Source organism: Ischnura elegans, chromosome 3, assembly GCF_921293095.1.
Source record: "Ischnura elegans chromosome 3, ioIscEleg1.1, whole genome shotgun sequence".
NCBI classification, from domain to species: Eukaryota; Metazoa; Arthropoda; class Insecta; order Odonata; family Coenagrionidae; genus Ischnura; species Ischnura elegans.
Genome location: NC_060248.1, coordinates 97,493,329 through 97,507,722, shown reverse-complemented (window position 1 = coordinate 97,507,722; position 14,394 = coordinate 97,493,329). Strand labels below are relative to the sequence as shown.

At 39.6% G+C, this 14,394-nt stretch overlaps 1 non-coding gene across 1 annotated transcript; it reads right to left on the bottom strand.

Moving 5' to 3' along the window:
• Positions 1–13,638: 13,638 nt before the first annotated feature.
• On the bottom strand, positions 13,639–13,711 carry Trnaf-gaa. The gene has a single exon. It is a non-coding gene; the product is annotated as a tRNA-Phe (tRNA).
• Between the last annotated feature and the right edge of the window lie 683 nt (positions 13,712–14,394).

The following is a 14,394-nucleotide window of genomic DNA, read 5'->3' as shown; positions in this document are numbered from 1 at the left end:
AGTCGACCCCCTAGGGCCCTCCCTTATTTATTGCACGTTACAATATCTACTTTAAGTAGAGGGTACCTTTTTTTAATTAAAAAATAAGAAATTTTAACCCTCGATAGCTGATGCCTGCTGGAAACAAAATTGCTAATGCAGTTTCGGTCGAAAACCAGGGATGGCAATCTAAACTAAACGAAAGTCAAAACTAGTAAAATTTCAATAGTTTCGTTCCCGGGAGCGAAATTTATAAACGAAACGAAATGGATTTAAACCCAGGGAGCTAAACTCAGGGTCGAAACGAAATCGGAGTCAAAACTACTTCGGGTCGAAACTAAACTAACAATCTAGGACGATGCGAAACGCAGATAATGTTTCGCACCGGAGGGAACACGTGCTTCACTTTCGAACAGTTGAGTTTCGGCTCGCACACCGAGTACGATGTATGGTTGAATGGAGTGGAGGTTCGGCCTACCGCCATTAGATGCATTGTGCCCTGATATTTTTACCACATAAAGGAGAACGGTGAACGCAAACTGGCCATTCGATTTTTAAACTCAATGTTTCAACCTCTCTACACGTATGTCACCCGTAATAGGTCGAAACTATTCCCTCTTTTCCCCCTTCACTCAACTTCAGGGATCAAAACTTAACAATGATCAGCCTAATTTCGATTAATTTAATTTCGTCCCAGTTCGAAACTTAATTCCTTGGTGAGTTTAATTTCGTGCGGGAACGAAACTAAACCTAGTCTCCGTATTTTCGTTTCCCTCCGGGTCGAAACATTTTCTTTTCGTTTCACTTACCATCCCTGTCGAAAACTCACCATCTTAAAATAACAGATAGTTTTAGCCTTGCGCTCTGATTGGCCCTGAGTTTGTCCTACTGCCGGATGCTCAGGACAACTCATGACCTCGAATGCTTTGGCTGGATTTGTCTTTGCCTTTGTCAAGAGCATCCGGAAAGAGGGCAAACTCGCGACCAATTGGAGCACTTGGCTCAATGTTTCTGTAATTTAAAAATAGTACGTTTTAGACCTAAATATCACAGATATTTTGGTTCCTACTGGCATCAGCTATCCAGGACCAAGATTTACCGACACATTTTTTCTCCACTCTGTATACTAGGCATGGGACGAGCTGGAAGCTGGACTTGAAGTGGGGGGAGTGATGATTTAATCACTGAGGTTCGCGGATAATCACGCTTAGATAAACCAGTCGGCGAGAGAGCTGCAGGCTCTAGTGGATGCAATAGACAATCGTTGCAAGGAATATGGCGAGAGGGCTACTCACAAGAAGACCAGAGTTACACGGTTTGTGAAGCAAGGAATGTGAGGTTGGAGGTAATAGGGGAAAAACCATCGCAAGAAGAGAAATTACACTATATGAGCAACACATAGGAGCAGTGGCGTAACTGTAAATATGCTTTGGGGGGTATGGAGGCGACCCCCCCCCCCCCCCAGGTAACGAGGAGTCCGTGAAATATTTTGAAAATTGACATGCCTGGAAATAGATTTTACATCATTTTGGCACTTAAAATTTAACTTTAAGCAGATGAAGTTATTGTATGCCAAAAGTAGACACTAGTTTTAAATATTTTTTTATTTCTCTGAGGCTTTGGGGGGAGATATATCCCCTCATCCTCCCCCATAGTTACGCCACTGCATAGTAGGAAAACAGATACAACAGCAAGGTCATCGGTAAGAGAATTGCATTAGCAAAGGAACAGTAAGGAGCACATGAAAGTATCGTTATGAGCGAGTTTAAATAAAAGTACTAATAAAGAGTTCGATCTGGAGTGTAGCGCTTTACGGTGAGGACACTTGGACACTAAGGAAGGAGGACAAGAGAAGACTGGAGTCGTTGGAGATGTGAACGTAGAGAAGAATTGAGGGAGTAAAGTGGACGGAGAGGAAGGGGAACGACGAAGTGCTGGACATGGCGGGTGAGGAGAGGCAGCTTTTAGATGAGATTCGGAGAAGACAGAAAGTATGAATGAAGCGAGTGCTGAGCGGGAAGAGAATGTTGAAAACAGTATTAGAGGGTAGAATGTTGGGTAAGCCTAAGTATTAATTTACGCTTCGATCAAAATATTCCGCACCAAGGAGCATCAGCATGTAAGTAATAATGCTACAACAATACTTTCTCAAGAGCTTATCTTACATTGCTTACTTTAACTAAATGCAATTTAAGGCACGGCAACTCATAGTGACTCGACATACAATGCCGTTTATGCTCCAAACATTCAAAATTATCTGACAGCTGCTACTTCAATGAGATACTTTTCCTTTCGTCGGAAGAAATTTTTTATTACTCTTTGATTTTAGCTCTAGACAAATATTTCAAAATGTAATTTTTTTGTTTACTGAAAGGAAATTCAGTAAGTTCGTTCCTTTCTGCATTACTCGTTCCTTTTTCCCGCACTTTCGGTCGGTGGGCATCTTTTTGTGTCCCTGGGGAAATCATCACCTCATGATAAATAGTTCCTGGTGACCATGATGTGCAATCAGTAACAAACTCTTGCACCCCAATTTCGCGCTGGAGAAGTCTTTCGTAGTACGCAGGATAACTGAGCTAGTAAAGTTTAAGTTTCCTAGGGCTGATAAGAGCATGCATTTTAAATTTAGGATTTGTTAGGAGGCCCCACTTGAAATATGTTATAGTGGAGTATTCAAACTCCTTTAAAATTTCGCTCAAGGCACAGTTGTATAGTATTTTTTGTAAATTTTACACATTTTATTATTAAACAAATATGTCCACAAAACTACACTAGACTTCTGCGGGGGATGGAAATCATTTTAAACGTAAAGGAGGATTAAAATCTGAGAGATAACTCATTGTTTTTTACTTTTTATTTAATACCCAGAATTCCGTAGCAATCTAATAGAGAGAAAGAGATAATTCAAGAACCAATCTTGGAAGGATACTCACCGGAGTTTAAAATAATGAGGGCTTTCCCATATCACTAGGAGGCGAACGCCTAATGCTACTACCCTTAGGGAATATTATCTCTACAGGTCTCATTTGGTACCAATTTTCAGCATGAAAACCAGTGATCAAAAGCTGACCCCTAGTTACCGCATATGGAACTAACTGTAAATTCATGCAAGTAGCCAGCGGTCTCAATGATCATCAAGTTTAGCTAAAATTTGTGCAAAATATTGAACTTTTCAACTATTCACTTTTCAAATATGCCCTCAAGCTAAGAATAACGTATGGGAATCTTTCACTTGAGTATAATGGAATCCCCATTGAAAATGACGGGTTTATATAAAGGTAAATGCCACCTTTCATCCGGATAGCATGGTTTTTAATTGTTTTATACATAAGAATGTAATTTTTCTCGTAATACAACGGGCAATTTGTTTTGCCTTGCAAGGTAGGTAGCCACGGAGTATATTTCCATTCCTCTTGAGCTGAAGCAGAGAATTGAATGTCCTTTATACGACCTTTCTCACGGGGTATAGGCCCACTTTTTTGCCGTATTCCATTAAATTAATGGCTAAAATTTCTAAGTCGAAATTCTTAATATGGCTCAGCAATATTTCAGAACTGTTAATGAATTTCTGTTTCTAAATGCATTATGCAAATTCGTATGTTATGCATATTGCCGGAGGAAAAAAATCTGGTCCCCTCTTGTGATCTACGGTTAAATTCCAAATTAGGTTTGTGGGCCAGTGAACGCGTGCTACCATCAATTACTGAGCCCCAATCTCGCCGATGGTAATCGTGAATGACGCTTTTGATATGCAGAAATGTCTCAAAGACCACTTAATACAGTTATTAAGATAATTGAAGCCAGTTTTTCTCCTGGTTCAACATGAGAGTAAGAAGTTGATCAATTTTCATTCTCGAAAAAAATGTGTAATCCTTAAATCGATTTTCGCTTAAAACTCACGGGCGTAAAAATAATGCGTCCTTGCGCAAATTAAAAAAGTGTTCTTATTAAAAAAATTATCGTAACCGTGATGTTGCTATATTTTGAGAACATTCTCTGAATCTCTACGTCTTCTCATCAATTATGTTTACTGGTAAATAATTGAGGTTCCTCATGAGAAATCGGTTTCATCGACAGCGAATATATTGCACAATGCTATATTTCCTTCAAAAAACTAATATCAATCATTTTGTGATGGTATATTACTCAGAGCTTCGCTAGAATGCATTTGAAATATTGCTCGTCGTAAAAAATTAGATTTGCAAAAATAATCAGAGTAAATAAATAAAATTTCCTATTTTTAGCCACTTACTTGGAGTGTAAGTAACTCTAATTTGTCCTCTATTTACAAAGGCGTTTTAATCCATCGACATTGAGGGCATCTAAAAGCATTAAGGTGAAATGCAGTTAGTTTTCGTGATATATTATCTTTGCGGAGGAATCCACAGTTGGTACTTCAATCATCTCTCAGATCTATTCTGTCCGGTATTTTTCTACAGTACATTTCACCCTACGTGTATGCATAAGTATGACTCGTAACGTGTATTGCGGCGTCATTCGCCAATTAAGAACGCACGTATGTGGGGTTTGATTTATAAACTGATTTATTTATGAGTTAAAATCAATCTTTTCACACGACAAAAATGCTCGTTATCATTTCCTTTTTTCTGAAGTTCTATTTGTTCATGGTTGTTAATTCCCTTCAAGGCCCGGCATATTAATTCTATGTGAAGTAATATAATATGTTTGAGAGTAAAAGTAGTCTCAAAAGCTATTGCTCAGGATTCCCAAGACCAATCAGTCCAATAATTGATTTTTACGCAATATTCAACATGTCCACATACGTGAGGGTACTAGATTCAATTTTTTCAAGCGAGGCTAAATTTACGTTTATTTATATTCCATTATGTCAATAGCAGATGCGTAGGTACTGAAAACTGTTAGAACTCGAATCGAAAAGCTTTCATGAGGAGTCAAGAGTTTGCTTTGAACCACTAGCTTCACACGCCTCATGAAACGCTCCGAGCATGCGTAATTCGAAACAACTAGCCGAAAGCCATGTCAGTTCCCATGGTGATAGTATTAACAGCTTGACGTCAGAAGTCCGGGTTGAATTTGGGACCGACTGCGTCATTTGTAAAATATATATATAAAGAGGCATATCTGTTACCGTATATGATTGAAATTACACATATATAGACACAGTATCTATTGCAATCCCAAGATTGTTATAAGTACTGTAGCGCTCCATTTCCCCCTATACTAAGCTAAATCTTTCACCTCCTTGAATTTCTACTTCCACGTCTCCTTCCTGACAGTGGCGGATACAGATGGGGGGCGCCCTCCCCCCCCCCCCTTGCGGGCCCGCCCGTGTTTCCAAACATTGCAGAACCACAATTATAACTTTTTAATATCATAAGATGGCATTGTCTTGTATATGTGTGTAATAAATTTATTTAAATTTTCTTAAACTGTGCATGTGACTTGATTATTTTATTATCAGGGTAAAAGTGAAGGTAACTCAAGATATCTTTTGCGCCCCTCCTCGTGTTTTTTTCGTATCCGCTACTGCTTCCTGATCTATACTAGCTACTTGTCCCTTGGTCTTTTTCTGAGGACTTTTCCATCAATTTTTATTTGCACTATGTTTCCTAGTGATCCGGGAGCCGCTAGAGACTCGGAGGCTATACGTTAGTGCTAGCTTCAAGCTCACATGCTCTTGGCGGGACCCTGCCTCTCCGCCACGTGAGATTGGGTGAAAATCGGCTTGACATCCTCACCCCCTTAAACGCTCGTCGTAATTAACGGTTGCCCCCTGACTATCTACCGATTTGATCGATAGATTTTTCTTCCTCATAGGAAAATCTACTAAAATTGGTAGCATATTAATTGCGTAAGCATGGTTTCGTTAGTTGTAGGACCTGCCCGCCTTTGTGACGGTGCAGGATTCCTCGTCCCTTCCTTCCTTCCCCGTCCTTTCCCTGGAGGCGTCGTCGGGCTCCTATCGCGGCGGGGCCTCCTTTCCTTGTTCCTTCCCGTCCTTCCCCTTCTGGTGGCAGAGGAAAAAAGCTGATCGCTTATAGTCCCTGCCCCAGGAGTGTATCCCGCGAACCCGACCCAAGGGTTTCGTTCCTATTGCCCCCTGACTCAAAATTAGAGGAAAATTCACGTGCACGAGGATCGAACCCTGGAGACCTGAATTCGGCGAGCGTACATGACTCCCCGCCCCATCCTTGTCCCGCTTCGGGCATTGGAATTGAGTGAAATTTGCCACCTCCATAACTCAATGTAAAGTCAAGGTCTGCTCAGATCATTGCGGGATCTCATGGTCATCGGCGTAAGAGAGGCGTCGCCGAGTTGAAGGCAACAAACGGAATAGCCCTCAGAGATTGAAGTGGGGTAACAACATTCCTATGCAGTTCATTATCATTTAACCGAGGGAGTACCATGCCGACTTATTGCCTAGTTGGGGTAAAGGTGAGAGGGTGAACTTGATAATTTTTTTTTGGGGCACCGCATAATAATTTAAATTCACCGCTAATATATGCAGGACACTTAGTATGGCCTCGTTAAAACGTTTAAATTCATACAATTAATGTTCAAAAATCTAATATATTTGATTGACTCAAAGCTTCTTCATCCAAACTCCTCTCAGCATCTACAATGGTACAACTTCAGGGACCCTTTACTTATTAGCACGTAGCCAGGGGGCATAAAACGCAGATAAGGCATTTTTATTCATAAAACTAAGTAGGTACTAAATTCAAATGTCGATCATTTTATTTATGGTTACTGTCCCCAAACGATAAATACGAATTTCCCAGCAACATTAGGTTTCGTTACAGCCACTGATTTGCTCACCATATTTTGTCGGAACTCCCCATAAATGCACGAGACTGTTCACTCTTGAGAAGCATATGGTTTGGACGACTGTGATTGGTTTCAGGAGACACTAGTACCAATACAGGGCAGAGCAGGTAATTTTTCGTTCAAGGAATTTTCTTCCTCAGTAAAAGTTTACCTAATTCGCTGGCCATCAAATTATTCACTTGGGATTTCTCCATATCGACACTGATACAACTGATAGCTGATGGTATACTACGGTTTATGATTTTTCGGAAGACCAGTTGTTTCCTCGCAATCACCGGATAAATATTTCTTTTTACATCTGGGCTCTGATGATTATTAAATGACATGAGAACCAGTAAAATATATTTTATACCATGATAACAACTGATCATGCGTGGAAAAAGAGCCCAGTGCTGTGACTGGGTAAATAAACGTGCGTTGAATGTGATTTATATAGAATATTCAATCAATTCATTTCATAGTTCAAACAACTTAATACAGGTAACTAAAATTATGAAACCACAGGTAATGCGGATTCTCTTTAGTCTTTTTTTCGTTTAGTTCCGCCTACAACACAATTCTCATCGTGTATGATGAAACTAGATCTTATTTCATCGCATGTTCAACGAGTTTCCGTTGTATGATACCGTTTCAGTCGTGACGTGGTGTAAATACGATATCCATGGTACAATATAACCCTCCAGCAGGCGCGGCGCGCCATATTCTCTGACTCTAGCGGGCGCGCGTGGCACTCAGTGCAACACTTGGTTTTCCGCTGATATTAATAAGAAAAACTCGAATTAAGAAGCGTACATTCATGACCTTGTTGGAATAATTGGTGCGTTTGGTTCACTGACCAACTACTATTAATAACGTGTGGCCGAAGCGGCACAATGTTGCACTTTGTGCCACAGCGCGCCCGCTGGAGGGATAAACAAGAAATGGTAATTTACACACTTAAATTCATAACAGGTAATTTATCTTCATCTTAAATACATAATTCAACCATGATATAACCTTATAATATAACCGTGATCGTCGGTAGTGTAGTTATACATAAAAGTGTTGAAATTACCATTTTTTGTTTATATTTCATCATGGAGTTTCAGTTGGTCGCGACGAGAGATCGACCGAGTCTTTAATTGTGGAACCCAAACTTCAAGAATCTTGGGATGGTGTCGAAGGGATTCACAGTATTAACTGAAATTGACCGAAGCCGTCTCTCTGTCCTTTATCCTCTCATAATGTGACTGCTCTCCTTTCACAAGATGCCTGATTTGAATATCTATTTTATATTCACTGCGATTATTCCATCCTTGATATTCCTCGATTTATTTCCATTCGTTACTCTTCCACTTACCTTGGGATTTCGTAACAAGTTGCAATCCGGATCTGTGGTCTAAAAAGATCAGATTAGCGGGATATCACCCCGAGCCATTCTTGTCCGGCTCCCGGAATGAAGTGAATTTGGCTGTTTCGGAAACTTGATGGCAAATCAAGGCCTATCCCCACATTTTCTGGCGCCCAGGGTCACCTGGGATGATAAAGGCACGTGGCAAGGTAAAATAAACTGTGGGAGAGATAGTTGTAGCATGTTTCCTTGAGAGCCGTCCGTAGTTTCTTTTCAACTTTCGCCGACGGTGACGGGCAGTTTTTTTATAGATGACCTGTAGACACTCTCCAGTTCATCGGTGTTGTCGATATTTCCGTCAAATTTGTACTAAATTGTCTAGCCGGTTAAGATGGTGAAATGTGCCCCCAGACGTTTCGAATAATAAAAAATGTACACTTGAAGTGCATCCAAAATTATGTGTTTCCCCAAAGTTTCAGGCCCCAACAATCGAAAATAACCAAAAAAATTGAAACACGATTTTTCTTTTTTTAACAATATCTCCAGTTTTTATTTTTGAAAATCTTTAAAATGTATTATAACGAGAATAAATGAGAGTAAAACATTTTACATAATTAAACTTTCCTTTTTGATTATTGGTTACTCTTTTGCAATTAGTTACCAACGCTTTACATGAAAAGGAAGCTACTTCCTCCTCATAGATAGAAGCTACTTCCTCCATTTATACAGTACATAAATCACCCTTAACTTTTTGCACATGCAAACATCAAGAATAGCTAGATCAGGAGAAAAATGATACAAAAAATCCTGTGTATGTTACACAGCTTGCAATATGGACACTAGGTCTCTATCCTCGATCTGAGAATGAGTTCAAAATTTCGTGATACACAGCTCTGTATTGCAGTGCATACGTATTATAACGTTTGATATTATGTTTATGGCTTGATTTCTATTGTTTATTTAATTTTTATGCTTAATTGGATGTGTATGCTTAATGAATACTCATGGATTGTTGCCAATGAGTTGTTGAAAGGAGAGAGGGAATTGTTAGAGGGAAGCCATTTAAATAGGAGCTGGAAGGAGGAAGAGGAGAAAAAGAAATTGTGATATGAAATGAATAAAGTGGTCTCTGAAAAAAGCAATTGTCTGATATTACACTATGATATTGTATGCATTTAGGATAGAGCCCTTCGTATAATTGGTGCATAAGTGTCTGCATTTCAATTTGCATTGTGGAACTTAGGTTATCCGGTGTGCATGAAATTGTAATCCAATCCAATAGCAATTGAAATCTAATGGAAAACTACTTGAAAATTTTCATCAGTGGATTAAATGAGAATATAAACATTTTATTCAGTACCAGAGATACTATAATACACATGCACTAAGTTAAAATGCATTCGTTTAATTAGTAGCGAAATGCATAATTCATATGTTAGTGATCAAAAATTGACCGAAATTATTTTCGAGAAAACGCTAGGGTTAAAAAATACAATATCCAAGCTATGGATAACATCAACCCACAATATAAAATCTTGAACGGTGAAATAATATAAGAGGTCCGCATAATAACGAAACACAAAGGCAAACTTACCGGTACACGAGACAGTTCAAGCCCCAAGCATCAAGAAAATCCTTAGCTCGGTTATTCATATCGTTTATCGGTTATCTTCCCGTCTTCAAGAGCTCTAAGAGTATATAAAAAAGCATTAAATTTGGAATTGAATGGCAATATTTTCTCACTTGCAAGAGCAAACTTAAAAGCTATTTACTTACCACCAAGCGCGCCAAACATGTGCACTTATGAGTTGTTTATTATAAGAACTGTTTGGCAGTCCGTCGCTATAGCGATGACTCTGACGTAGAGGCGATATTAGTCGCCTTATCCATAAAGTTGGCGGTAGGATCTAACTATTGGATGAGGGATCTTTTCGGGGTTGGTGTGGGGAACAACACTTGAACACTACAGCCAATTTGCGAGCGTCCAATTTAATTAGATAGTACACCCAATCGCGTTGGCTGCCGTGTCTGTTGCAGCGGATACTGCATCCAGCTTTCCCTTATCCAATTAAAACTGGATGTCACATCCAATCCTTTTTTGAGTGATAATCGTATTATGGACCAGAGGGGATGATTCGGCTTTTCACTACCTTTTGTTTCGCTTACGATCGGTTCCAATAGGTGAGGGTAGAGCTCACCGCGACTAAGCCATAGGCGTGAAAAAATCACTGTGCATTGGGGGCCAGTTCCTTTCCGTAGGCCACCAGGATTTTTAAGTGGGGTCTCTGGAGGCTTCACCCTATATTTGCACTCGAGGCTGTTCTAGCAGTCAGCTGTAGCTTCCCGAAAGGTGTAATAATGTAGGAATATTACTTTCGTTCTGCCCCGAGACAAAGACCCACATGGTTTTGCAACTCTCCATCGTTATAGTTAAGTTAGGAGAGCGTTATATAGAAGATCTAAATGTTCCTGGTTCAGTCCCGGGCTCCGGCATATTATTTCTTTTATTATGCTCCACGTCGCTGAAAACTACAATCATGGAAAAGTAGAATTTACATCGCTTTGTTTCTTTCCTGATTCAGAGTCCCACTGTCTTTGACGGAAACTTTTACGACACCACGGAGACTACTAATGCCTGTTGTTCCGTTCCACACTATAGCTAACCTTAATACCAATTATTATGCCCTTTATAATTGACTTAATATCTTCATCTTTCTTTTTGGTGAATGCTTGATTTATCAGAAACTGTTAGGCCTAATTATCGTACCGAAAAAAGCTACCCTGAATCTGCAGCTTCCAAAATATGGCATTCTCCTTAAATAACAAAGACAATCGTTATGTATTCGTTATACTTCTCTTAAAGTGCCTATCGCATTTCATTTAGCTCTTTGATTGAGATAATCGAAATTTAGTTTTTTCTTATTGTGTAATTGGGTAACCACCCACATACTACTCAAAACATAGCAGTGAATGTTTTTATTTTCCCATATTGTATCAAAGCACCTACATGGAGACTACGATGGATGGATAGATGGAATGGACCAAAACTACGCATGATATGTGAATTAATTACACCTTCACTTCACGCAAGTATGAAGGAGGCTGGAATTAGGCTTCGCCAATAGATCACGATGGAAATCAGCGTTTAAATTTGTCCTGATAAGGTGGTCTAATTTCACTACTACCGGTTCGCAAATGACAAAATGACTTATCTTCTTAAAATGGTTATCTTCCACGGATTTATTTTCTCGATACGACATTTTTCAACCTCAAGAGGTCATTTTCAAGTAACTTGGTTACTTGTTAAGGACCTTGCGTACTTGAAAAGGACCTTGGGTACTTGAAAATGGCCTCTTGAGGTTGAAATATGTCGTACCGATATAATAAGTCCGTGGAAGAAAACGCAGTCGTTTTGTCATTTGTGAACTTCATCTTCCTCAAAGTTGAGCCGGAAACCATTGGATCTTCTACTGGTTATTTCGTCCGATGAATTCGTATTTGATAGTCCTGATATAAAACTACTTTGCGCTCTAAAAGGGGTCCATTTGCCATATAATACAGAATCAGGAAAACGGGAAATCAGATTCTCTATTGAATTGATAACTTTAGCAGTTTTACAGCATTCGCCGGAAAACTTTTTTTTTCGATCACCCCGATGTCGATATTAAAGATACTACATAACTGGAAATAAGAATTGTGCCGAAAGTTTCCACTTTTTCTGCACAGAATTTACAGCGTTCGGAAGCCTCGCCCGAATCGTATGGTTGCGTAAAGCCTACGGGGGAGGAAAAACCCGGGTATATCACGTATTTTTCCTGTGTATTTTACCTAACGTCAATATCTTGTATCGTATGGTATGGTACTTGGAGGAGGCGACCGACAGCTGAGGTCATTTGCGCCATGAAGAGGGGGTAGGTAAGGAAGGGTGGAGAGAAACCCGGTGTCGGCATTCGCCTCCTCTTAACGAAAGGCGCCAAGGGGACCACGGCTTAAAGTACCATCCGACGGACGGAGTCTTGCGCTTGAAATGTCCTCCCCATCGCATTCAAGCAGGGATAGGACAGTCTCTAAAAATTCTCTGCCACCGTTGGTATTTGAACCCGAGTCCGCCAGGTGGGAAGCCAACACTCTAGCCACCACACCAACCCGATCCTCAATCTAGTATCTATACCTCATTTTTCCTTTACGCTCTACCTAAAAATACTCAAATTATCCTCTATAAACTCGTATCAATTCTACTTTTTAATCATCATGGTTTAATATTGTGCATCACGTCACAGTTTGTATCCAATGATTATCATTTTATCAAAGACCAGCTAAAATTTCAAAACGTTCAAAAAGTATGGTTTCGCTCTTTAGGGATACGAATATTTAGGTAACTTGGTTCTGTTAAAATTTGAAAGCGCTCATGTTGAGGACCAGATACAATGATTTTCCCTTCATTTTTCTCAAATTATTCATTTTTCAGCGACACCATCTACCCTATAACCTCTATCTACACTTTCCTCTTTTTTCATCCACAGTATACTTAATATTACTCCAATTATCCGGAGACACGATCGTCATGAGTTCGTGGAGTCATCAACTTATCTGCGAAATGGTAAAGACCGTCGATTTTTCACCGCGAATAGCGCGCGAAATAGACGATAGATCAAAGAATTGAAATTTACGGGTCTCTACATTTTTCAATCATTATCACAGCCGATAGTAAATTCGAAATGGTGAACGAGTCCATTGTCACTATAGGCTCTCGCTGTCATTTTTTCCTGTTAAGTAACGTATCTCATACTGACGGTATTACCTCTCTGATGTATTTACTGGTGTCTTCAATTTTCCCATAAAATTTTCCTCCACTGATTAATTTGTTCTTCTTTCTCAAGTCAGCTCCCTACTTTTGAATTAAAGCTTCTGTCTTCCAATGTCTAACCACTTAAAAGCGGCATCTCTTGCAACATCCCTAAAAAGTGGAATATTTAAGAATTATTTCTGTCATTTTCCCTGAGGCAGGCTCAAATATTACACTATTCAGTGACGGAATAGCTCATTTGGTGGAGCTTAGAGCATCAGACTGAAAATCTAAAGGCCCCTGAATCAGTCCCGGTTTCGGCAGTTATATTAATTTTTCCACTATGCCAAGTTAGGCGATGAACAAGAGACTTGTATTATTGACCAGAGGGAATAATTGGGCTCTTCGCCATTTTTTGATTCATCTCGGATTGGTTCCGATAGGTCGGGGTAGAGCTCACCGGGACTAAGCCGTAGGCATGTGAAATTGCATGACGGCCAGTTCCTTTTCCTTGTCCACCGCGCATTCCGAGGATTTTTGAGAGGGGTCTCCGAAGGCTTCACCCGGTATTTGAACAGGGACCCTTCTAGCAGCAGCTCCCCAAAATATTCGATAGGGTAAGACAATTTTTTTCAAATATTGCCCCGGCATGATAATGGATAATTAAACAATAATCATATTGCCGAAATAGCTCAGTTGGGAGAGCGTTAGACTGAATAAAAATAAAAATATATGCCGAAACCCGGGATTGAACCAGGGACCTTTAGATCTTCAGTCTAACGCTCTCCCAACTGAGCTATTTCGGCCATGAATGATGGAAGCATTTGACTTTTATTCAACCGGGGCAAAACGAAAATAACTGCCCTCAGTAAAAAAATATTTTTTAATTATACGTTAATATTAAAAAGTGTCCGCACTAAAATTCAATATAGGAGTTCAGTAGGTGCGCATAAGGTACGCAGAGCGCACACGTACGCATTTAATTCAAGAATGTAATGCGCGAAACGAAATATTACTTGAGTGAATCAATCATCGGCATAATTTCATTCTACGCACTCGAAAAGGCAAGGCTTAATCATGAATCGGTGTTTGGGGGGAACCTAAGTTTCATTTTTGTAGGTACTACACTTTTCGGGTAAATATTTCGTTGGGACCTTTCTTTCTTCATCCGAAAGCGCAAAAACCGCTCTAATAGAGCTGCGACTCATGAATGTGTACCTTCTGCACCACTGCACTCTTATTTGGTATTTTATTGAGGTTATAGTTTCATATTTTTTTTATTTTCACAATTGTTCAGTTCTTACTTTTAAGCAATCATGACATTTTAAATTAATTCGAATTCCATGTAAAATCCTTGATAACCAAAAGTGCAGTTTGCAAATTTTCACTTTGTTTTTGCAAATTGTTGTCTGATCGTCAGAGTCGTTGCATTTCTTCACTCACTCTGCTATATAATTTGAATTTCACATCATCTTTCGATGAAAATCTT